Genomic DNA, 23,504 nt, shown 5'->3' on the forward strand with positions numbered 1-23,504 from the left:
CTCCGCCCCCCAGAGACGGGCGCTCCCCAGCCCTGTACCCGCCCGTAGCCCCGGCGATAGCCCGTCCCTCCAGGCTGCCCCCGGCTAGGCCCGGCCCGCCTGCCCCCCGTCCCCTGGGTCTGTCCGCCGCTCGCCCCCTCCTGCTCCGACCCCCTGGGCCCGGACTGGGCTGCGCCCTTCGGCGCCGGGCGGGCAGGACCCCGCAGGGCGGTCCCGCCGCAGGCATCACCGGGCGGGGGCAGGGGGCTGTGCCGGAGCAGGGGGTGCTGGGGTCGGGGCACATACCCGGGGGTCTCTGGCGCTGGGTCGGAGCCCGCCCGCAGCAAGGATGACAGGCCGCCGGGGCGTCTTACTGCCAAGGCGGTTCCATGGTGTAATGGTTAGCACTCTGGACTCTGAATCCAGCGATCCGAGTTCAAATCTCGGTGGAACCTGTTCCTTTTCGCCCTCCCCCGAGCTACAGCGAGGCAAGGTTCCTCTCCATCTTACACAGCCTTTCCCGTGAGTTTATAATAACAGAATCATTATTTTCAATAAAAATACGGTATTTATCCGTTTGGAATCCCTTACCCAGCCTAAGTGCATTGGGGAGTTATTGTTTGCATCCCCGTAGTTGATATATAGTTTTTCTATTATCCTTATTAATGATTATTAATGTATCCTTAGGGGCGGGTTAATATTCAGAAGGAGGCAATGCGTGAAACCCTGCAGCAGTCTCTTTACAAAGAGCAGCCTAGAGTTAGGTCAGCTCTCACAAACCTCTCAGCAATAGCACCATGTGGGCTGAAGCCATCCAAGTTACAAGCAAATCAAAGCTGAGTTGGGGTTTGAGTCCCTTTGCCTAGGCTAGGTCGAATCTCTCCAATACAGGTATTATTAGGGAAGTGCTTGAATTGAAAATGTGCAGCCTTCACATAGCTTTCTTTGGCCTTATGACTACAAAGCACCCTCTGGAGGGATGCTTTACATGCAAGTAACTCATCACCCACAAGGTGTGAACAACATGGCATAGGAGTTTTACATGGTGGATTTTGTACTCTAGGTATTACCAAGCACGGCACTCTGTACAACAGTCAACTGAAGGAAATGCTCTCCAGTTGTGGGAGTCTCCAGTGAGATGTCGGTGATCTGGCAGAACTGTCACATCAACAAGGACAGTGAAGGTAAGGGCATGGCTACACTTGCAGATGTAGAGCGCCGGGAGTTGAACCAGCCTTCGGAGACAGCAGCAGGGAAAGCGCTGCCATGTGTTCACACTGACAGCTGCAAGCGAAGTGGCGTGGCCACATTTGTGGCACTTGCAGTGGCATTGGGAGCGGTGCATTATGGGCAGCTAGCCCACAGAGCACCTCTTCCCATTCTGGCGCTGTGGCTTGTGGGAAGGGGGGGAGAGCACGGGGCATCCTGGGTCCTGTCCCAATGCCCCGGGAAGGCATCGCTTCACATCCCAGCAATCCCTGTGCTTCCGTCCACATTTGGTGCCATCTTTCAGCGTTTTTTTTTTTTTTTTTTTTTACTGCGTGCTCTGTCTTCCTTTTTGGTCTGCGGGAATGGATCCCGAACTGCTGAGGAATATGCTGATAGGTCTCACCAGCACATCACGATTGCAGTCGAGTTACTCCTTAAGCTACAAAGTGACAGTGAGGAGTCCGACGATGATGTCAACACGCATAACACATATGACATGAGATTGCTTGTGGCATTAACAGACATGCTCACCACAGTGGAACGCCGCTTTTGGGCTCAGGGAAACACTCACTGAGTGGTGGGATCACATCGTCATGCAAGTCCGGGATGACGAGCAGTGGCTACAGAACTTTCAGATGAGGAAAGCCACTTTTATGGGACTGTGTGCTGAGCTCACCCCCACCCTGCAGTGCAAGGACACGAGATTGAGAGCTGCCCTGACGGTGGAGAAGCAGGTGGCTATTGCGATCTGGAAGATGGCAACTCCAGACAGCTACCAATCAGTCGCTAACCAGTTTGGAGTGGGGAAGTTGACCGTTGGAATCGTGTTGATGCAAGTGTGCAGGGCCATCAATGGCATCCTGCTCAGAAGAACCGTGACTCTGGGCAACATGCATGACATTGTGGCTGGCTTTGCACAAATGGGTTTCCCTAACTGCAGAGGGGCGATAGATGGCACGCATATTCTAATTCTGGTACCAGACCACCTAGCCTCCAAGTACATAAATCGGAAGGGGTATTTCTCGATGGTTCTCCAGGCGCTTGTGGATCATCGTGGACGTTTCATGAACGTTAACGCAGGCTGAAAGGTTGAAAGGTGCATGACGCACGCATCTTTCGGAACACAGGCCTGTTCAGAAAGCTGCAAACCGTGACTTTCTTCCCAGACCAGAAGATCACCGTAGGGGAAATCGAAATGCCCGTTGTGATCCTTGGAGACTCCGCCTACCCTTTAATGCCACGGCTCATGAAACCCTACACAGGGAGCCTTGACAGCAGTAAGGAACGGTTCAACAACAGGCTGAGTCGGTGCAGAATGACTGTTGAGGGTGCTTTTGGCCATTTAAAAAGCTGGTGGCGCTGTCTGTATGGGAAGCTGGACCTAGTCGATGACAACATCACTGCAGTTATAGCCACATGCTGTACCCTCCATAACATTTGTGAAGGAAAGGGGGAAAGCTTCACTCAGGCATGGACCACGGAGGTTCAACACCTGGAGGCTGAATTTGAACAGCCAGAGACTAGGGCTAGTAGAGGGGCCCAGCGCGGGGCTGTAAGGATTAGAGATTATTTGAGGGAGCAATTTGATGCTGAAAGCCACCAATAATGTTTGGTGCCCTGCACGGGAGTGAAGTGCAGTGGTTCCAATGCTAGTAGGCATCTGTGTTTGCTGCACTGACTTGCAGTGCCTGTTGCTTTCCTGAGCTACGCTGTCTTTTACTTAATGCAATAAAGAATGTTTGCAAAACCAAAAAATTCATTTATTGAAAAGAAACACAACTGCTGGGGAAACACACATGGCATGACACATCTGTGCTGTGTGGGAGGAGGGAAGAAGGCGGGGTGGGGAACGGAACAATCACAGATTTGTGTATGTCCTGTTAGCATATTCAGCCTTCCTGTCTGGAGTGCCGTGCAACGAGTGCTGCTCTTCAGGCTGGCTAAAATGCATGGTGATGGGGGTTGAGTGCAGTGGGTAAGGGTCGTAGTTTGCAGGGCTGGGTGGTGAATCTATAGGTGTTGCAGGCAGCTGGTGGTGATAAGAAACTGGATGTTGGGGAAAGTGGGTTTGCGGTGACATGGGGGCACAAGGGAAAGAGTTTTGGCACAAGGGCTGCACGGGGGAGCAGGCACGGATCTGCTCCGTATGCAGTGCTGTGAGCGCTTGCATTGAGTCTACTTGGCGCTCCATAATGCTTAGGAGCCGCTCCGTGGTTTGTTGCCGGCGAGCCGCATTCTCCTAGTGGAGCCTCCTTTTGGTCTCGCGCCACTCCTGTACTTTTTGATTTTCTGTAAGGGACTGCTGCATGACTTCATGCAGAAGGTCCTCCTTGCTTCTTCGTGGCCGCTTCCTCATTCTTTGCAGCCTTTCGGCTGTTGATAAAGGATGGCTGGGATCTCAAGGTTGTATCTGTAAAGCCAAAATGCAACATTTAACAGAGGTAGCATTGTTCACACTAGACAGAGCAATGATTCGGCCGAACTTAAAGACAAGCACAGTGCACACAATAGCAGAAAGTGCCCATCCCAAAGCGAGTGCACATAACCCACAAAAGCCCCAAAATGGTGAGTAAGCACAGGGGCAAGGGGGACTGATTGTTTCAAGGCCATATTGTCCTCTGGGGTTCTGTGCCTTGGGGAGAGCCAACAGCTGCAGGGGGCCCCTATACTGAATACTGTCCCCACATTTTCCACAGGATGAGTTCGTCCTGCAAGATATCTCACTGCTGAGGGTGACCTGGGAAGCAAGGGAGGGTCTTCTATTACAATGCGGCTTCCGCCCTGGTCCTTATGCAGCTTGCCTGTGTGCAGCAATGGTCCCCCCGCCCCTCACGGCACAGTGGCGCGGACATGTTAGACTGACTGGGACAAGGAGCACAGTAGCTCTGCCAAGGAACCTGCACAAGCGGATTGCCCAGCTTCTGCATGAGACCTTCGATGAGGTCACTGAGGCCGATTACCGCGATGTGAGAGAGCACATCAATGCCCTATTCCGCATCTAGGCATGCATGCAGCCCTAACCCTTCTTTCTGCAACCCTCCTTGCTCCAACAGCCTGCACCAAACAACTCCCTTCCCAAAATAAAAGCCGCTTACCAGGCACCTCCTCTGCTGTTTGTTCTTCCACAAGCACCGTCCGCTGCGACTAGCTACCTTCCTCCTGGCTTGAAAACAGATCCTGGCTGCATGCATCTATGGATGCTGGGACATCCTCTGGTTCTGGGCCCCCCCTTCTCCTCAGCACCCTCGCTCCCACTTTCCTCCTGCTGCCTTGTTGCACTCTGGGCTTCCACAGCCTCTGAAGTGTCCATGGTGCTCTTCGGAGTGGAGGTGGGGCCGCCTCCAAGTATCTCATCCAGCTCTTTGTAGAAATGGGAGGTCGTGGGCGCAGCACCGGAGCGGCGGTTTGCCTCCCGTGCTTTGTGGTAGGCATTCTATAGCCTCTTCACTTTAACCCTGCACTGCATCCCAGTCATGGCCCCTTTCTATCATGGCCCTTGATATCTGCCCGTAGGTATCGTAATTCCTACGGATGGAGCGCAGCTGGGACTGGAAGCTTCCTCCCCCCAAACACTGATGAGGTCCAGCACCTCGCCATTGCTCCATACTGGGGATCGCCTGGCCCGTGGAGGCATGGTCACCTGGAAAGATGCGCTGAGAGCACTCCGCCTTGCTGAGCAAACAGGAATGGGATTTTAAAAATTCCCAGAGAATTTAAAGAGCAGGTCTGACGGTTGGTCACCGGAGGGCAGGGCAGTAGAGTTCAAAGTGATGACCAGAGTGGCTAAAACAGACATTGTGGGACAGTTCATGGAGTCCGATCAGAGCGCATTACTAGACCAGGGCATCTACACTGGCACCGCAGCGCTCCAGCCGGGGCGCAGCAAGCTCTGTGCTTCTCGTGGAGGTGGATTACAAGGGGCACTCCAGCCATGGAGTCCGGGCACTCTACGTGCCTTGCCAGTGTGGACACCTCGGGAGTTAGGGCGCCCGGGGCTGATTTAATGCGCTCCAACTCGCAAGTGTAGCCAAGGCCTAAGCTAATATTCCAGACTGTGAAACAGTCCAGTATGTAGAAGGCTCGTGGTGCTGGGGCTTGGAGAGGGAAGCGGGTAAGACCAAGCCTTGGGTGTGTGGATCTCTGGAAACATTCTGCATCTGCAGACAGAGTTAGAGAACTCTAGATCTATTTGGGAGCAAAATGAAAGAACAGTCAGTGTGCTCCACTTCACATCACCTCAGTTCAAAGACGGGGTATGTTTTGGATCAAGCCTGTCTCTAGTCTTAAAGATCTTTACATCTTTAGGAGGTATCTTTCTCCTGAAGAAATTAACTACTGGGGGAAGGAGTAGGCCATAAAGTTCTGCTTGGCAGAAGGAGACTGCCCAAATAAATTCAGGGAGGGTTTGAAAGACTCATTTAGCAGGAGGGAGCAGAAGAGAAAGATATTGAAGCATTAGTTGGGGCCAAAGGAGAAACAGTCTTGAACATGGAAAAACATGGCAATCCCTATGTCCTGCATGATGTGAAGCCCAGAATAAAAACCCGGTGCCGCAATGTCCCTCTTAGCAGGGGATCAGAAAAGACACAGGTGAGCAAAGCTGCTTTGTGCACTTATCCAAAAATACTGGTGGGAAAATGAGTGTTGTTTAAAGGCAGTCTACCATAAAGCAATCATGCTTGGGTCCAATCCCTGACATGCTTATGTTATGGGGTCAAATTCATATCTATGGAAGTCAATGAGAGCTTTGCTATTGACTTCCATGACACAGGATTGAGACCAATATGTGAGGAGTTAAAATGATATTCATAGCCATATAATTGAACTGGAGCCTTTAAAATTTCTTCTCTTCCACAGGATTGCTTTCAGCAGTGGAATTGATAGGTTACTCATCTGCATAATTAAGGGAAATGTTCTCATCTCCATGTATAGAAATGTAGCCCATATCATTAAGGAGAGTTATGAATGTCAAGCACTCTTCATTGGGATAAGAAGAAATCCTTTAACATAATTTTTGTTGTTTAAAAATACATGATGCTGCTAAAATAACACCAGTGTGCACCTTTCTGTAGCACTGAAAATAAAAGATTGAGTAGAGACATTGATTTGCAATAAAATAACAAATTACATAATAGCAGTTCAGCTATTAAAGAGGAAGGATGGTCTAGTGGTTAGGGGACTAGATTGGCACTCGGGAGATCTGGGTTTCATTCCTTGGTCTACCACAGCCTAGCTCTGTGACCCTGGGTAAGTCACTTAGTTTCTCTTGGTATGTCTACATTGCAATAAAAACCCATAGCTCCGAGATCAGGTCAGCTGATTCATGCTGCTAGTCTGAAAACTGTATTGTAGATGCCTGGGCTCTGAGACCCTCCTGTCCTGGGGTCACAGAGCCCAGGCTCCAGCCTGAGCCCAAACAGCTACACTGTAATGTTATAGCCCTGCGAGCCCGAGTCTGCTATCCTGTGTCAACCTCAGGTCTTTTATTGCAGGGTAGATTACTTTCTGTGTCTCAGGGCAGAAGCTCTGACTTGTATTTTTCCCGGTGGGTGCTCCATCCCTGCCCCCGCTCTACCTCTTCGCACCTCCACTCTGCCCCTCCCCTGAGACTCCGCCCTCACTCTGCCTCTTCCCACCCCTGCTCTGCCCTTTCTCTTGAGCCCCCCGACCTCCCGCTCCCTGCTTTCCACCTCCCTATCCCCAAGTGCCTCCTGCCTGCCAAACAGCTGATTGGCAGCCAGCCCTGGGGCCACTGAGCAATCGATCGGCAGGCAGCCCCAGGGCCGGAATCTCTGTGGCTAGTGGGTGCTGAGCACCCCCTGTTTTTTTCCTGTGAGTGCTTGAGCCCCGGAGAACCCACTGAGTTGGCGCCTATTCCTCAAGGTATGTTCACACTACAAAATTATATCAATCTAAGTTACTTCGCTGTATAGCCACTGCAGTAATTAAATCACTTTTGCATGTCCACACTACACTCCTTGTCTCGGCGGTGAGTGTCCTCGCCAGGAGCGCTTGCACCAATTTAACAGTCAGTGTGGGGCATTGTGGGATGGTTTCTGTAAGGCAGCAAACAGTCAATGTAAGCAACACAGTGTCCACACTGACACTATCGACTTAACTACAGCAACCTACGTGCTACACCTCTCGTGGAGGTGGAGTTATTAAGTCAGAGTATGTCTCCGTTTACTGGGGATCAAGGCTGTGGTGATGGATCCATCAGGGTTCGATTTAGCGGGTCTAATGAAGACCCACTATATCGACTGCAGATCACTCTCCCATCGACTCCGGTACTCCACCGGAACGAGAAGCATAAGGTAAGTTGACGGGAGAGTTTCTCCTGTCGACCCAGCACGGTGTAGACACCACAATAAGTCGACCTAAGGTACGTCGACTTCAGCTACGTTATTCACAAAGTTGGAGTTGCATAACTTAGGTCGACTTAACCCCGTAGTGTAGACCTGTCCTCAGTGTAGTGGGCAAATTACATCAGTGGGAGCTACATTTTAGTGTAGACGCTTACAGAATTAGCTCGACTAAGCTGCCTTGCGTCAACCTAACTCTGTAGCATAGACCAGGGCTCAGTTCCTCTTCTGTGCAATGGGGATAATAGTGCTGCCCTACCTAACAGGGGTGTTGTGAGGATAAATACATTACAGAGTGCGAAGCTCTCAAATACTAAAGACATTGGGGGGGGGGTGTCGCAAAATTACCTATGGTGTGAACTTGAAATTTGTTAAGCTTAGTTTCACCCTTTAAAAGACAAAAGATTTTTTTTTATGGTATTGGGAAAAAATAGCACAAATCAAATGACTTTTTGTTACACAGCTGTAAAAAAAACAAAAGAACAACAACAAAAAACAGCAACACAAAAAAACTAGTTGTTTTCCTGTGCTTTTATAGATAATATTTATCAGTTGATATTTCAGAAAAAAATTTTAATGACACTTGTATACAAGAGTCATTTCATCCTGCACCTAATTGCAGTTATTTCTGGGGTGGAACTAGGTAATACAACGTAAGAGTTTAGAACAGAAAGTAAGAATCGATACTGTAGCCAACTGAAATGAGCATAATGTTCTTTATATTTCTGTACGGTTATGACCTAATGTAAATTATAATAGAGGGCTTTTGCCAATCACGTCTTTTAGGGTGAACGTGACAGCAGATTGCCGCATGCATGAGTGGTGGTAGGAGTTATCTTTAGCTAAGCCAATTTAAACTAATTAAAATAATTTGTAATCATTCTCTTCTTGAGTAAATAGGCCACATTAATATATCAGAGAGAATAGAGGTGCACTGACAGAACTGTGGGGGGGCAGGATTGGGATAGCAGGAAATGCTGCAAATCAAGAAAGAGGAGTGTTGGCATAGCTGTGAGGGCAGCCAGGTTTGGATTATATGGGCTACTTCATGTCGGTAATGAAGTGTATTAACACTACTAATATATATGTGCTCAGCACTGGAATAGCAGAGGAATTGGCAATTCAGGGGTGAAGTCCATTGGCAAAACTGGTCTCTGTGCTGCTTGTATCCTGTCAGTGCCATTAGTTTCTCATTTGCGTAAGCATGAAATTCAATCAAAGGAAAAAGCCACAAATTATCACCACATCATAGTTTCTCCATTCTTCCTTTAGACGCACATGTTTCTGTAGTGAGCAGAGAGACACAGCACATTCCCAAAAGCTAGAGCACAGACAAAATATGAGATTCACATAGCTCCTGAATGTTTTATGTGCAGGAGAAAAGGAGACCAGGTCGTACTTATAACTGTTCATTTATGACCATGTTCTGGAAATTCATAGACTAGCTACCAAAACAAGCCCAGAAATATGCTGCAACAGCACCATTAATGTATGCATGTAGGTATCTGTGTTACAGCTATGAGCTAGGCCGTGCATGTCCGTGACTTGTGAATGAGACCTGCAAGGAGCACAGATCAACAAGGCACCATTGATGGGTTAAGGGTATATAGTCAAAAACACAGAGGCATCTACCCTTAACTTAGGATGAAATCCTGGTCCCACTAAATTAAATGGTAGTTTTCCCACTTATTTCAATGGTGCTATGATTTCACCCTGCAGATTGGTCTCTACCTGGGATTTGAAGGAAACAAAATGAAGGTTGGCAACTGTCCAGCACTACCATCGCTGGTTGCAGGTTTTCTGGCAGATGCCTGAACTTGGCCCTACATTTCCAGTATATGTGTTGCAAATCCCATCAAACAATGAGCAGTTCAGAGAATGATTTGGATCAGCAAGTGACAGTCATTCAAAATTGTCCTTGAATGGCTGATGACCCAAGTTCCCACTTTCCCAATCAAAGGGACAACTGGCTTTCCCTGTTAACAGGCAAGAGGGACAAAAGCAGAGCAACACAACCTACACTACTCATTCAGAGGAGAAATATTTCCTAGGGGGGAAATCCAGTCAATACTTTCCAATTTTCTAACAAGCAATGAGTCATTACAATGATGCAGAGGTAATTCACTCAGCTTTCCAATCAAGCCTCTAAATTATAGAAGAGAAGAGTCACTTTAGGCCTCACCAGCTTCAGTCTCACATAATGTCACTCAGAAAAAGAACTCCTGAGTATAAAATCTGTCCGCTTAAATAACAAACTTCCTTTTTAAACAGACCTGACCAGATTAAAGGGACTATGGTGTACAAGGAGTTCCACTCTCCCTGGCACTGGTGAACGTAATAGAAATGCAAAGCGGTTGATAGCTTAGCTAACTGAATTACAGCTCTAAACTCTATACTTTCTAGTTCTACAGCTCATTTAACAAGAGGTGGGCCCTGACTAGGTCATTTCCTGTAAATCAACCTTCCTCTCCCCAAACTGCAGAGTTTGAATAACGTGGGACCCGGATCTGAAATTACCCTAGATATGTTTTCAAAACTAGCCCTACTTTTGCTACTCTCTACGTATCTGTGTATCTCTGCTGGAGAAAGAGAAGGGAGTAGGTCTAGAAAAAGTCAGCAGTTCTCTGGGACCAATGTTAAAGTAGATCAGTGTTGAAGTAAATGGGAAGGAAGAGAAACTTTCTCCATTCTGTGGGAAACAGGAATTTAATGCAACTGACCAGATGACTCAGTGCTTGATGAGGTGAGTCTGTCATGATGTGAAATCATCTATTCCCTGTCTCCATTCTGGATTCCACAAACAAACTTCCCTGGCCTATTGCCTCCACAGACACATTTTGAAAGATAGCGCTGGCTGCTCCGTGATGGCATATTGGTCAAGAAGTAATTTCTGAAGTTTGTGCTTCAGCTCCACAACTTTTCGTACCGCTTGTTATTTTCTACAACTAGCCAAATTCTGCTCTCAGTTACACCCGTTGCACTTCACTGACATCTAGGTAGATTATCTGAGTATAAATACAATCCACAGGACAAGTGCAGCAAGGGCAGCACCAGAACAAGCTTCTCTATCCTGCCCACCAAAACACCTTGATTTTAATCTGAAGGGACCGGCTCTAGGGGATTGAGAAAGCAGTTTAAACATCACGGCCAATTCAATCCCTGCTCTTGCTGCTGAGACGGCCAACAATGTTGGCAATTAGTGCCCAGCACGGTGCTATTCCTTGCCACGTAAGCACCTGTCTGCCAAGAACTGGACTGAGACTATCAAACTCATCACATTTAGATCATTGAACAGTCATCAGCTGGGACCACTATCCATTGCTGCCAGACAACATTGGTTTTGATCAGGTGAAGAGCTCTCTATCACGATTCCAGTCCTCAGATACAGCCAGTTTCCCATAATGCTTTTTTTAAAGACACTGAGATAAAAGTAATAGTATTTGAATACAGTCTAGTAATAATAGTAGCTGCCTCTTAAGGTAAATGGGGAGCTGTATCTAGATTCATTTAGTAAACAGATCCTGATTTTACTATCCTTCCTCTACAAACCTATTCATGGTTCATTATGTCAGGAAAATGACGAAGTGCTGATAATAATCCTTGAAGATATTCCTTAGAAATCCACTAGGTGTCCTACCCTTTTCAAATAATTTAAGATGCAGAGAGTATCTCACTAGTATCTGAGTTTGGGCTTCATTTTTCTCTTTAGCAGATATTAAACCTGGACTTTCAGTGGTGAAGAAAGCTCTGCTTTCTGCACCTTGCTGAGGTATTCAAGCAAGAAACTTGGCTCATTCTGGTGAATATCCACAAGAGCTTTCCACAAAGACCTGCGCAAGGATGGAGGTTTCTTTAAAGAATCTGCCTCCTTCCCTAGAGAATGCAAAACTTAGATTCACCAGAGCCAAATATTTGCCTTACTCCGCCTTGGGAAGCTATTTATAGGAGATTTAAAGTGAGTCCTGTGCTGACCTGGAGGCAGTGATGACACATTCTTAATTGCAGAAGCTCTTCAAATAGTGCAGTTTTGACATTCCTGGACAAGATTCCAGCCCCTCGCACTTGAACACAATGCGCAGACTGGGGCTCTGGCATACCAGCACTCATGCCTATCTGCTAAGGCTGTCACTGTACCCACTCAGAAGGTGTTCTGTCAGTTCCAGTACAGTGTGGCTGGCAAATAGCTGGTAAGAGAGACAGGCTGCAGAAGAGTAAACAGTGGCTTCTCTTGTCCATGAGACCCTCTTGTTTGCCTCAAATACCAGCTTGAGATTCCAGACTTTCTTAGTGGATTCATACTTGTAGATGTATCAGAGCATTTTACTAGCATTCCAGTCTCTTTCAGGGTTCAGTTATCTACCCAAGGGGGGTATGTGCAACTCCTCAATGAGGGATGATTGCGAAGTTGCTTCTTTGGCATTTCTCTCACTGAAGCACAAATCACCCTCCGCAGAAGCGCTGTAATGTTGCATCCCTCCACTAAGCAAACTTTGTTGGCACTAAGACTACATTATGGGCCAGATTTGCCTTTCATTTACACCAGTTTTATACAGTGTAACTCATTTGAGTGTAACGGAGTGACTCCTGATTTACTCCGGGTAAGAGAGTAGGGAATCAGGCCCATATTCCTGAAAATGCAGGAGACAGGTGGATTGTCAGACAATGAGTTTAGCACCTTCTCATTACTATGTTTAGGAAGCTTCATTGCCAGAAATATCCTTATAGCTATTAACTGTACAAATAGGCACTAGACAGGGTGTCTACAACAGCTTATGGCATTATCTATAAGGGGAATGGGGCTAGGGTGACCAGATAGCAAGTGTGAAAAATTGGGACAGGGGGTGGGGGGTAATAGGAGCCTATATAAGAAAAAGACCCAAAAATCGGGACCGTCCCTATAAAATCGGGATATCTGGTCACCCTAAATGGGGCTGGGTTCTGACAACAGCCTTGTATCCTTGGGCCATCAGCATTCTCTGCTGCTTGATACTTTGCCACCGAGGAAATGCCTTGCATATCTCCCACACTGCATGTTTCATTACTGGGTGTCTTTCTTGCCCTCTGTGTTAAGTTCCTGATGAGTGTTTCCTCACCACACTGCGAGGGAAAAAGAAGGCCTAATCTTTCAACCGTACGTTTGTGATTCAGAGATAGCTGTTCTGGTGCTGTCCATATGGGATGCACAGCTCACCCTGAAAAGGAATATATTCAGGAATCCAAAATGGTCCAGCACATATATTTGCTGTCATACATAACAAATACCTCAGGCCCTGCCATGAGTCAGTACATTATGTGTGGGAGCCACCTGGTCCCGCATCTTTAGAAGCAAACTGGAACACCGTGGATGCCTCATTTGTAAAAGCACAAACCGTTGAAGTGAGGGAGACGAAAAAGATCTGTTGACATTCTACTCGAGATTCTCCCTCTAGGGGACTGGTTTCATGACTCATTTCATCCTTCCTGCTACTCTAGAGAGTTACAGTCAGGCAGACTGTGCTGTCAGGTCTGTCAGTGTGAACACCTTTGGGATGCTAAAAATGGGTTTCATGTGCTTGGACAAACCCAGTGGGATAAGGCTTTTCTCATGAATCAGCTGTGTCATAGCAAGCTGTGCAAGATGTTCAGTGTAGAGTGTATTCCAGGGGTAGGCAACCTCTGGCACACGTGCCGAAGGCAGCACACGAGCTGATTTTCAGTGGCACTCACACTGCCCGGGTCCTGGCCACCGGTCCAAGGGGCTCTGCGTTTTAATTTATTTTTAAAGGAAGCTTGGAAACCTTATTTACTTTACATACAACAATAGTTTAGTTATATATTATAGATGTCTAGAAAGACACCTTCCAAAAACGTAAAATGTATTACTGGCACACATAGAGTGAATAAATGAAGACTCGGCACACCACTTCTGAAAGGTTGCCAACCCCTGGGGTATTCCATAAAACATTGATCTAGAATTCTGATTTGTCCTAAACTGCACTGCATGACTAGTCATTAGTATCTGCTCAACACCATGCAGGACCGGGCCCTATGGTTTTGACAGACTGAAAAAAAAGGTCACACCTAGTTTATTTAGATGGTCCCAGCTCTAGAGGATCCAGGAATGCAGAAAAATCCTAGGCTGCAATAGGAGATGGATTACCAGAAGATGCATCAGGGAACGCAGTCCAAATAGAGGGTGGTAGGGTCTGGTACTGCTAAGATTTGGTGATGGTTTCTTGTGCATCTAGGACTAGATCCTGAGCTGCTGGAGATACTTATAGCTTGATCGTGGAGTTACACCACTTTACAGCAGCTCAGTAGCTGGTTTCTAATGTCCACAAAGCATAAGAGAAACAGGCATACAGAATGTGCCTGTGTTTGGGAGTCTGCACAGTGCAAGTACGCACCCGCGGCAGGTGCAAGTTTGTTTCCCCAGACACCGAATTAATAGAACAGAGAAAAACAAGTGATGGGTTTGTTGTTCCATGATGGGAGTTCTAATGAAAGATCATTTCGGAGTTTGGCCTATTTCCAAGATAGTTAGATACAATACTCAGATTAATCCAGACCAGCCTTCCTGGTGCCACGCTCCTTGAGAATAAATCTGAAAAAGTCAGTTTGCTGTGAAATGGAAGAAGTAATAGAATGTTATGCTTATGCAAATAATACAACACTTCCAACTTAATATAGTTCAGCTTCATTCTCAGCACTTTCCACACCAGACCAGTATGAGCAGATGTGAGTCACTGATAAAAGAATAAAAGCTTTTATTTATTATTCCCCAATCTCCAGGGTTTAAAACCACTTAAAGTTAGTGCATTTTCCCATATACATTATTTAAAATGTAATAGTAGGCCATATACACTGCCAAAGTATCTACTATGTTGTATTTCCTTAGACCCTCTTACGAGGTCCCTGTCCCACATAAACTTCTGGTTCTAGACATAAGAGGGTGCTTTGTATTTAAGGATGACGTGGCAGGCATTATGTTTCTTGCTTTGATCAGTATGTCTCAGCCTTTATGATCTCACTAGCAATGGCACTTGATAGAATTCAGTTTGAGTGTTAGTATGTAGCATTGCTGTGTCTGTTTTCCAAACTAAGGTCCTGGTTTTCTGAAAATAAATATTTGAAGGCATCTTTCTATTTAATGTATTTTCAAATAAAATGGCATCCACCAATAGGTTAAGAACACAACACACAAAGAACTCCGTAAGACTCCAAAATATAACACTATGGACTTTCATGGCCAAATTCTGCTCTCATTTATACATGTGCAAATCTCCTTTGACCTCCCTGGTGTAACAGCAGAATCTAGCTCTCTGAGCTTTGACATGCATTTCCATTTCACTAGTGTCAGGTCCAAAGTGTCTACCATATATGGATAAATACAGTTTCAACATAACTGTTGCAATTTCCTTGGGAAAGTTACGATCTCAAAGGAAGTATATGAAAACGTAAGTGTTTACAGTACATAAACCCCAGTCCTGTAACAAGTATGTGATAATTGCTGTTGGTTAAATGCAAACAAAAATATAGGATCAAATTTTCCACGAGTTTAGCTGCTCCACTGACTGCCAGAGAGTTTTGCCCATTAACACCAGCAGAGAATTTAGCCCATATGTTTAAGTTTGTTTTTTTTTAATTTGTATGTTCTACAGTTGTTCCCTGATCTTTTAGAGAGAAACAGTGTTTGCACGAAATTGCTCAATCCAGCTGTAAGTGAAAAATAGATGTAGTATGCATTCCTGGTGCATCTGTGTTGTGCAGGGGAGGGCGTAGCTCTGTCCTGTTCACTAAGAATTGATTGATATTTGTACATATTTAACTACCTTTTCCTTAGCTGTGAGTGCTACATATTGTAGCTGGAAGGGTTTACCTTAGCAGTGATATTAGGTTGCAAGTAGATAGGGCTCCATAGGCCCTGATTCAGGAAAGCACATAAGGATGTGGTTTCCTAAGCAGAGTTCTAGTTGTTATTCTGTAAACAGGGAATATATTTTTGGTCTTCTTTAAAAAAAACAAAAACAGGCATGTTAATTTCTGCACCAAGGGAAAACATTGAATTTAAAAAACATCAGTGTTTGCAAAATGGAAAATGACAAAATCTGCAGAAAAAATCTCCCCCCACCTCCCCTTTTCCCCCTTCCCCAACCTTCTAATGGGTATTGTAGACAATGGAGAGAAAAAAATACATTAAAAACAGCTAACAACTTACATGGCAGTGATCTTTTAGAAAAGACTTTACATATTATTTTTAAGTTACAATTTTGCACATATGCTGTTCAACAGCTGCTAGTATTAAAGTCCAAGCAAGCGGTATCAGGAATGCAGGATCTGAAGGTTTTCAGCAGTTGCTGAAGGCAAAACCTCCTGAAATTGTAACAGATGTTGCTTACTTCCTGTATACTTATCAACCACTGTAAAAATGTTTCTCCTTTGTAGTTGTTATGTTGAGCATAACTATGGAGATTCAACACAGTCTATGCAACACTGACACATTGAGTGATTTACTGTATATTTGGGTTTTGAATAGTCAGCCAAAGAATTGTTCTTACTAGAATCTCCCTGAACACTTTGAGGAAGTTCATTAGTCACTGGACTTGAAATCTAATGACAAACAAATGACAGTACAGGAAATAAGTCAAATGTTACTACTATATTCAGTAAAGATGGGTTTAAATATCGCAGATTTACTGTTGCTTACTGCACCTACAATGGAATCCTTTTAACTGAAGACCTGATAAGTAAGTAACACGCCCATTTCATTCGGACAATTGCCAGAGCAGAGTCAGTGTAATGCAACTTCATGATACTAAACAATTGGTAAATGGCATGACTAGTCTGTTTAAATGGTGTTAATTGCAAGCCTGTAATTAAAAGATGTGAACTAGCATTTGCTTGCATAAATTTCCTGCTGTGCAACCCATTATTAACTTCAGCCTGCTTGCCTGCACTTTTATGGTCACCAAATGTGTTAGTTTGGTCTTAATGTGTTAATTCTTTGTATATTGCTTCTTGCATGCTGAAATAAACAGCAATATATCCCAGACCAGTGTGTTCTTCTGAGGCCTTGTCTATACTAGAAAAGAGCATCCATTTAACTAAATCAATTGAAAAATCAATTTAGTTACACCAGCACTAGCCCCTAATGTAGATGCACTTAAACCGGTATAATCCTTGCTTATGTGGATTTAGCTTCCATTCATAAATTACAAGTTTAATTTAAATTGATATAAGCAAGGATTAACCAAGTGCATCTATATTAGGGGCTTGTATCAGTTTACCTAGATTGATTTTTAAACTGACTTAGTAAAACCAAGGCATGTTCCTAGCATGTGATAATCAGGCTGCAGATAATCAGGACAACCACTTCACAAACACTTTTCTTTTCCCTCTCAGAAGTATCTGCCATGACTTTCTGCTGCTATGTTTTTTGCTTTGAGATTTTAAAAGTTAAGTTCAAAAATAGTTTTGGAGTGTTTCCTCTGGCTCTGTAGACAGAGGTTGATGTTGGAGATCAAAAATAACATCTTGTATCTGGCATGACTGTCTGAGACATGATTATACACTGTCCATGGGAAATGAGAGGTTTCAGAGCAACTGCTGCTTCATAGGTGTTTATAGTGTTATACGTGATATTATCAGGAGAAAGGGCACAATTCATTTCACTTTTGCAACCTTCCTAGCAGCTGGGGCATTGGACTGCAGCCTTGAAGAAGAGTTCTTGCATTGACTGTCACTGTAGGTATATAGACATCTATTGATGAAATTATTATTATATGTTTTATTTCTATAGAACTATAAAGCTACATGGCACTTTACAAACATGGGCCCTAATCCTGCAAAATTATACCAGTAATGCTTACTACCTTGAAGCTAATGGGACTGTTCATGGTAATAAGCCTGGGAGTAGGTGCTTAAATGTCTGAGGATCTGGGCCTAAGAGCATGTTGGCTCAGACCTATAGATAACCCACACTCATTGCCCTGAAGAGACAAGTTAAGCATGTACAAGACAAGACAAGCATTGAGAAGAGGGAGGTTGTGGAGATGAGTGGTGAGGAGGAGAAGAGATGGGGGACCATTTGAAGAGGAAGGATTTTCAGGGGAGTGAGGACACTTGCTGGATGTGGACAAGGAGACTGTTTCAGACATAATGGAAATCACCATAAAAGGTGGGAAAAGCGGAAGGCTTAGGAAGAGCTGTATAGTAGGTGGGACAAAATTCTGGTGAGGAATCAGAGCTAGACTATAATGCATGCAAGTAGCCCTCTTCCTCTGCTGTGGTTAGAGTCCTTGCTTTAGTGAATGACTGGTACCTCTAACTCATATGGGGCTCAATCCTGCAAGGTGCTAAGCACTCTAGCCCCAAAACCAGCAAAGCCCTTCAGCACTTACTTAACTTTAAGCATGTGAGTAGTCTCATTGACTCAAGTGTTTTGCTGGATCAAGACCAGCGTGATCAGCACCGTGCATGGTAGAACCTTGGTTTGCACAAGAACAGTCCTGTAGGAGTCACTGAAATCTAGTCTATTTCAATTGGGAGTATGTCTAATGGTTAGAGCAGTGGACTCCTAGCTCCTGTTCTGTTCTTCTGGGGTTTGTTCTTTCACTGACTTCGTTCTTGACTTTTTGCAAGGCCTGTGTTAACACCCTGTAATACAGTCTAACCCATTTGTAAAATGGAGATAACAATATCCATTTTGCACACATGGGAGTCTTAAGGATTCAAGGCATGCTATAAGTGCAAAGAAATGTTAGTATGAATGGTAATGATAATGAATATCTGTACATAACTGATATTTTAAACTAGATATTAATACTTAGACTGGACAAACCATTAGTAAATGTACAATAGGAGATAGTCTTGCACTGTCTGAGAGACAAACTAGATGGTCTAAGAGGGCTTCATTTTACCAAAAAGGATTTAGGTTTAATAATTAATTCTATTTTAATAATAATTAATTCTATTTTAAATGGGCTTTACTCTGCATGCTTCAAATTTTGGAAAAGCTGCTATTCCCTAGCCCCATTGTTAGTGTTTTAGCAGCTGTTTTCCATTGTTTTCTCAGTAAGAAAAATACATATCACTAACAGGAACTATCAGCAGCGTGAAACAAGCTGACTTGCCAAGAACATTTCCCCCACTATTGTTATTTATAGTTATTTTTTTTTTTTTTGTACAGCAAGTCAGACTGTGATTCAAGGAATTTGCCAGATTTCAGGGCAATTTTGTGCCACAAATGGATGGGTGTGTTTCACACACAAGCCACAGTTTTCCATTAATCTTCACCCAGATAGAAGTATAGTTTATATAGCTCCTTCAGTGTGCAAGGTATCCCATAATGCTACAGGGTCCTGATTCACAAAAAAGCATCTCTATTCAGAACACTTGCATGCATGCCCAAGTGCTTTCCTGAATCAGGGGGCATACTAATACTCAGGGGTTATTTCAGCCAATTTTACATGTTTGAGGAAGTGTACAAGCATTCACTAATCAATCCGTAACACCCCTGTCTGTCTGTGCTATTACATGATGCTCAGAACTGTGGTATCTGAGTGCCTCCCAAAATTAAGAAGTGTCCACATCTTCTCCCAGTGCTTTGTTTGTAATGAAAGAGGTACCAGGGATCAAGCAATTAGGTACCAGGGCTCAAGCAATTTTTTTTACATTCATAACTGATGCAGCAAGCCTAGTGGTGCTAGAGCTATGAACTGCCAGAGGTACCAGGGCTCAGCCCTGCAAACCCTGGCACAAAGTAAGCACTGCCCTCCTACAGTTAGCAGGGACTGGATTTTGAGGATACGTTGGTTGGGTTTTTCTAGGGACGAGCTAGCGGGGAAGTTATGGTGTTATTTTGGTTGGATAACTGGGTTGCATTTTATTCTGAAGAGGCATTTTCTTGGAAATCATCCATGACAATTAGTCAGAAGAGGCATCCAGTGTTTTCTCGCCATACAAAATAATTGTTATGCTCAGTGATGTCATTTGGATGGAGTGCTCTTTGTGTTTCCAATGAGGTGTCCCGTTCAAGCTTGTTTGGAAGAAAATAAAAGGCTTCTTATCTGTGTGAACAGTTATAAACAGGGGTCGCACATCAAAACCCAGCAACAAATCTCCTGGTCGTATCTTAACAGCTCTCAGTCTGATTTTTAGGTGTCCTGAGTTTATAATTGTCAGGTTATACCCCCCAGATATGTACAGAAATGGGGTGCTTGATACTCTGAATAATTAATAAATTAGAGATGGGTCATGATGTGTTGTGTCTTTGAGTTGATTTAGTTAGTTGATTTTGAGTTCTGTATTATTTTAACATGCCATACATGTGGTGGAGACTGTTTTATGGATTAAAGAAAATATGTTCTTTAAGTGTATCGATCAAGACAGAACAACAGAAGGTTACTATCATAACATACCACATAGCAGTAGTAGTAAATGGAGACCTGGTTCTCAGTATAGTTTTAAGATTGCTCAGCCAAAAACAGTTTTACATCTTACTTTTCCCCATGTCTGCCAAGATATTAGGCTATTATTCATAAACAGGAGATTGTAAATTAATAATGATACTTCTATAGTGGCTTTCTTCTGGGGATTTCAACATGTTCTACAAACACTAATTAATTAAGCCTCATAAAATCTCTAAGAAGTGGGTAAGTGACACATATAATTCAGTTAACCCACTGTGATATATAGTAGCCTCTGGAATGCAGCAGCTATTTAAAAAGTTATTAAAGCTAATGTTAAAAAATTATGTAATACATAGGTTGGGAAAAGAATGTCTGTGCATCTAGGTATAGTGCTTATCATCCACAAATATAAAGTTAGTTTTTAAAAGTTATATGATACACAGAGTACATAATCAGCAATAACCCACATTTAGGTGAATAGATTTAACAATACAGTTTAGATATTAGAATCCAAATACTCGGGTACATCACTCATGAAAAGTTGTACAGAGATTTGGTTGTGGAAAGCAAAATATAACAATGAATGGAGATTGCCCCTCAGTAATTGAGAATTAGGTAAGTTGTCCATTTAGAAAATACAGTCTATGAGGAAAGTATTTCAGTCTAACACTGCATAAAAGTTTAGGATGGAAAATGACTATCTTGACCAATGGAAATTGCATGGAAAGTTTAGATATAGAGTGTAATTACATGGACTGGGATCTGGCCATGATTCTGGAGAGAAGACTTATTCTTCCAAGAGGTAAAAGCATGAGATCTTTAGTGAGCAAAGGTGCTCATAACCCTTGTTTTGTATCTCCTCTCTAAAGGATGGTATCTCCTGCATGGTGGTACCTCCTAGCACTGTTCTGGGCAGGAGGTTCTCTACTGACTCAGAGAAAAGAATGCCACCTGATGAATCACCTACATGCCTTCCCAGAGCACACAGTTCTGAACAGTTTTCCATCTCAATACTGATTTGGCCTTTCTTGTATGAGTTGACAGGAGCACAGCAAAGATGGTGTGGATGCAGGCTGCTATTACATATGCTTCATTCTCGTGGAAGGTCTCCCCCTATCACTTGACATTGAAGGGGCCATTCAATTAGTATGGTCCAGCTGTAGGTATTTATAGGCCAACAGCAACAAGAAGTGAAGATGTATGGCATCCAGTATGCTCAGTGTCACATTAGCCCAATGTCCTATCATAGCCACAAAGCTTAGCACAATGGCAAAACTGGCCCCTGTTCCCCTCCCATTAGTGCAGACATCCTGCCAGTGTATTTGGACCTCCTGACATTTGCATGGAAAATGTTGCAAAGCTGGAGCAGCTTGCAAATAGTTCTAACATTAGTGGAGAATAATTTCCTGGTGCTCGCTCTAAAAGTCTGAGGACATAAACCCTCACTGTACAATGAAACGAGAGTGAGTTTTTATCAGACCCTTGTTTATAGAAAAGACAGAAAGAAATTTAGGTCACTTCTTTAGAGATATTTTCCTTGTTGTTTGTGTTTCCCAGTCCTTCTGCATGTCTGCGTCTGTGGCCTCCTTTACTGGCTGAAGTCCTGCATCAGTACTCCACAGAAAGCCTTGCCGAGGCAATCTGCTCACAAGGGGACACGTCTGCTCATTTTACTCAAGCAAGCACAAACCCTGACAAACTAAATGGTGGAGCAGGCCTTGTGTTCTGCAGTGACATGACATGGTCATCGGCTCCTGGCTTCCTGCAGAAATGGCTCCGACACCTCCACTTTATTACCACCGATGTGTACCTTATTTGTGTTATATCAGCCACCACCCTTTTACAGTTCAATGCAACAAGGCTATTTACAGTGACATATAATTATTATCCCCTTTTACCAGAGAGGAGAAATCCATCCATGCAAAGATCTCTCCTGATTAGCTACGTGCTCCCTACTCTCCTGTGTTCATCCTTCCTGTGTTCCTTTTCTACTCATCTAGTTAATGGGCTAATTATCTCCTTAGATCCCCCTAGCTCAGGCTGATCTAGGCCCTCTTGGGATGCAGGGGGGTGGGACTAATTGAATGTACAGTGACCAGAGTGCTGCTTCAGCTCCTGGTTCTCATTATTCTAGCCCACATCCCTATGCAGTAGGGTGGTTGTCATCCTTGCTCATTTGGGGCAATATTCTGCACTGTTATTTGCACTGCAATCAGGGGCAAGAGACATATCACTGAAGGCAGAAATTTGTGCTTTTGTGAATCAACTGGTTCATGTCATAAATGGCCTTAACCATACGGACGTGATCCAAAGCCCATTGAAATCAATGGGCGACTTTCCATTGACTTCAGTGGTTTTTGGATCAGGCCCTGTGTTTGATTAATTTATTCACATTTTTAGCTGCTGTAGCACTTTCCAAGTTTCCATATCTGGAGAAGTGTTTGAAATCTTTTTTTTTTGTTTTTTTTTTTTGTTTTTGCATGCACAATAGTCTGTAGCCTCTTTTATAATTTATAGGCAGTGAGTGTCCCTGCAGTTTAAAAGCCTTTCTGAAAAACACTGCATTGAGAGCAACCAAGTGAAGGGTGATTGCACCAGTTTACTGCCACATCATAACATTTGAATACTCTATTTTGTCCCGCCTGCTAAAGTTTAATCATTCCAACCAGGGAAAGTCAAAAGGGATCAATGCCAAATTTTCAAACAGGCTTATTTTTTAAAAATTCCTCATGAAATTGCTGCCCAATTTTCAGTATGAATATAGTTTGCCAAAACCTCCATTTCAGTGCATAACCCTCAAGATATAGATACATTATTGTATTGCAAGTGGATTACTGGCGAGAATAAGGTAATTTATCATCTGAAATGCAGAGTCTTGTTTTGTCAGTTACAAGTTTTCTAATTACCCATTATCATTATCTTTATAGTTATTTTTTCCAAGGTTATGGATATGTCACATCTTTTAAAAAGATGTTCTGTCAGGTTTTTGTTTGTTTCAACATATTGAAATCTGATTCTCCTTTCACATCAATGTATATCAGGAGTATATACACCAGAACCAATTGAGTTCCACAGGAGTAAAACCAGTGTGAGTGTCACCAGAATAAGGCCCCAAAGTTCCAGGTTAAAAAAACCTGTCATGCCAGTGAAAAAAACAATTTCTATAGGGAAGTAATAATAGTAGTAATAATAATGTGCATTCTTAGCACCTTTTAAACCCATCACAAAGATTAAGGAGTTAAGCCTCACAACATTGGGATAAAAAATTTTAAAGCAGGGTACTGGGACGCACGAATTCTCGGTTGTATTCTTGGCTCTTCCACTGACCATCTGCCACTTAACCTCTGTATCGCTTCAGTTTACCCATGTGTAAAACTCACTTAAAATAAAATCCATGCTCTGAAAATGACTTTAAAACCACAAGTTAGAAATTTTGGTTTGCAGCATGGACAAGAAACGGTTCTGTGGCTGCTGGTTCATCGAAATTCCCTGGCTGCCCTGTTGAGAAGGCTAAATATGATTGATGAGGCTCCACCCAGTATTTCAGACTCTGAAATGCTAGGCT

At 43.9% G+C, this 23,504-nt stretch overlaps 1 protein-coding gene and 1 non-coding gene across 2 annotated transcripts in view; both read left to right on the forward strand.

Moving 5' to 3' along the window:
- Positions 1 to 290: 290 nt before the first annotated feature.
- The window catches only part of DENND4A (DENN domain containing 4A), a 113,747-nt gene continuing 90,533 nt past the window's right edge, over positions 291 to 23,504 (forward strand). The window contains exons 1-2 of the mRNA XM_054042763.1: positions 291 to 501; positions 1,043 to 1,163. The gene's annotated coding sequence lies outside the window, so the exon portion shown is untranslated. The remainder of the gene's footprint in view (positions 502 to 1,042; positions 1,164 to 23,504) is intronic.
- TRNAQ-CUG (transfer RNA glutamine (anticodon CUG)) lies at positions 363 to 434 on the forward strand. Its single transcript has one exon. It is a non-coding gene; the product is annotated as a tRNA-Gln (tRNA).

The sequence above is a fragment of the Malaclemys terrapin genome, chromosome 10, assembly GCF_027887155.1.
Source record: "Malaclemys terrapin pileata isolate rMalTer1 chromosome 10, rMalTer1.hap1, whole genome shotgun sequence".
Taxonomy (NCBI): Eukaryota; Metazoa; Chordata; order Testudines; family Emydidae; genus Malaclemys; species Malaclemys terrapin.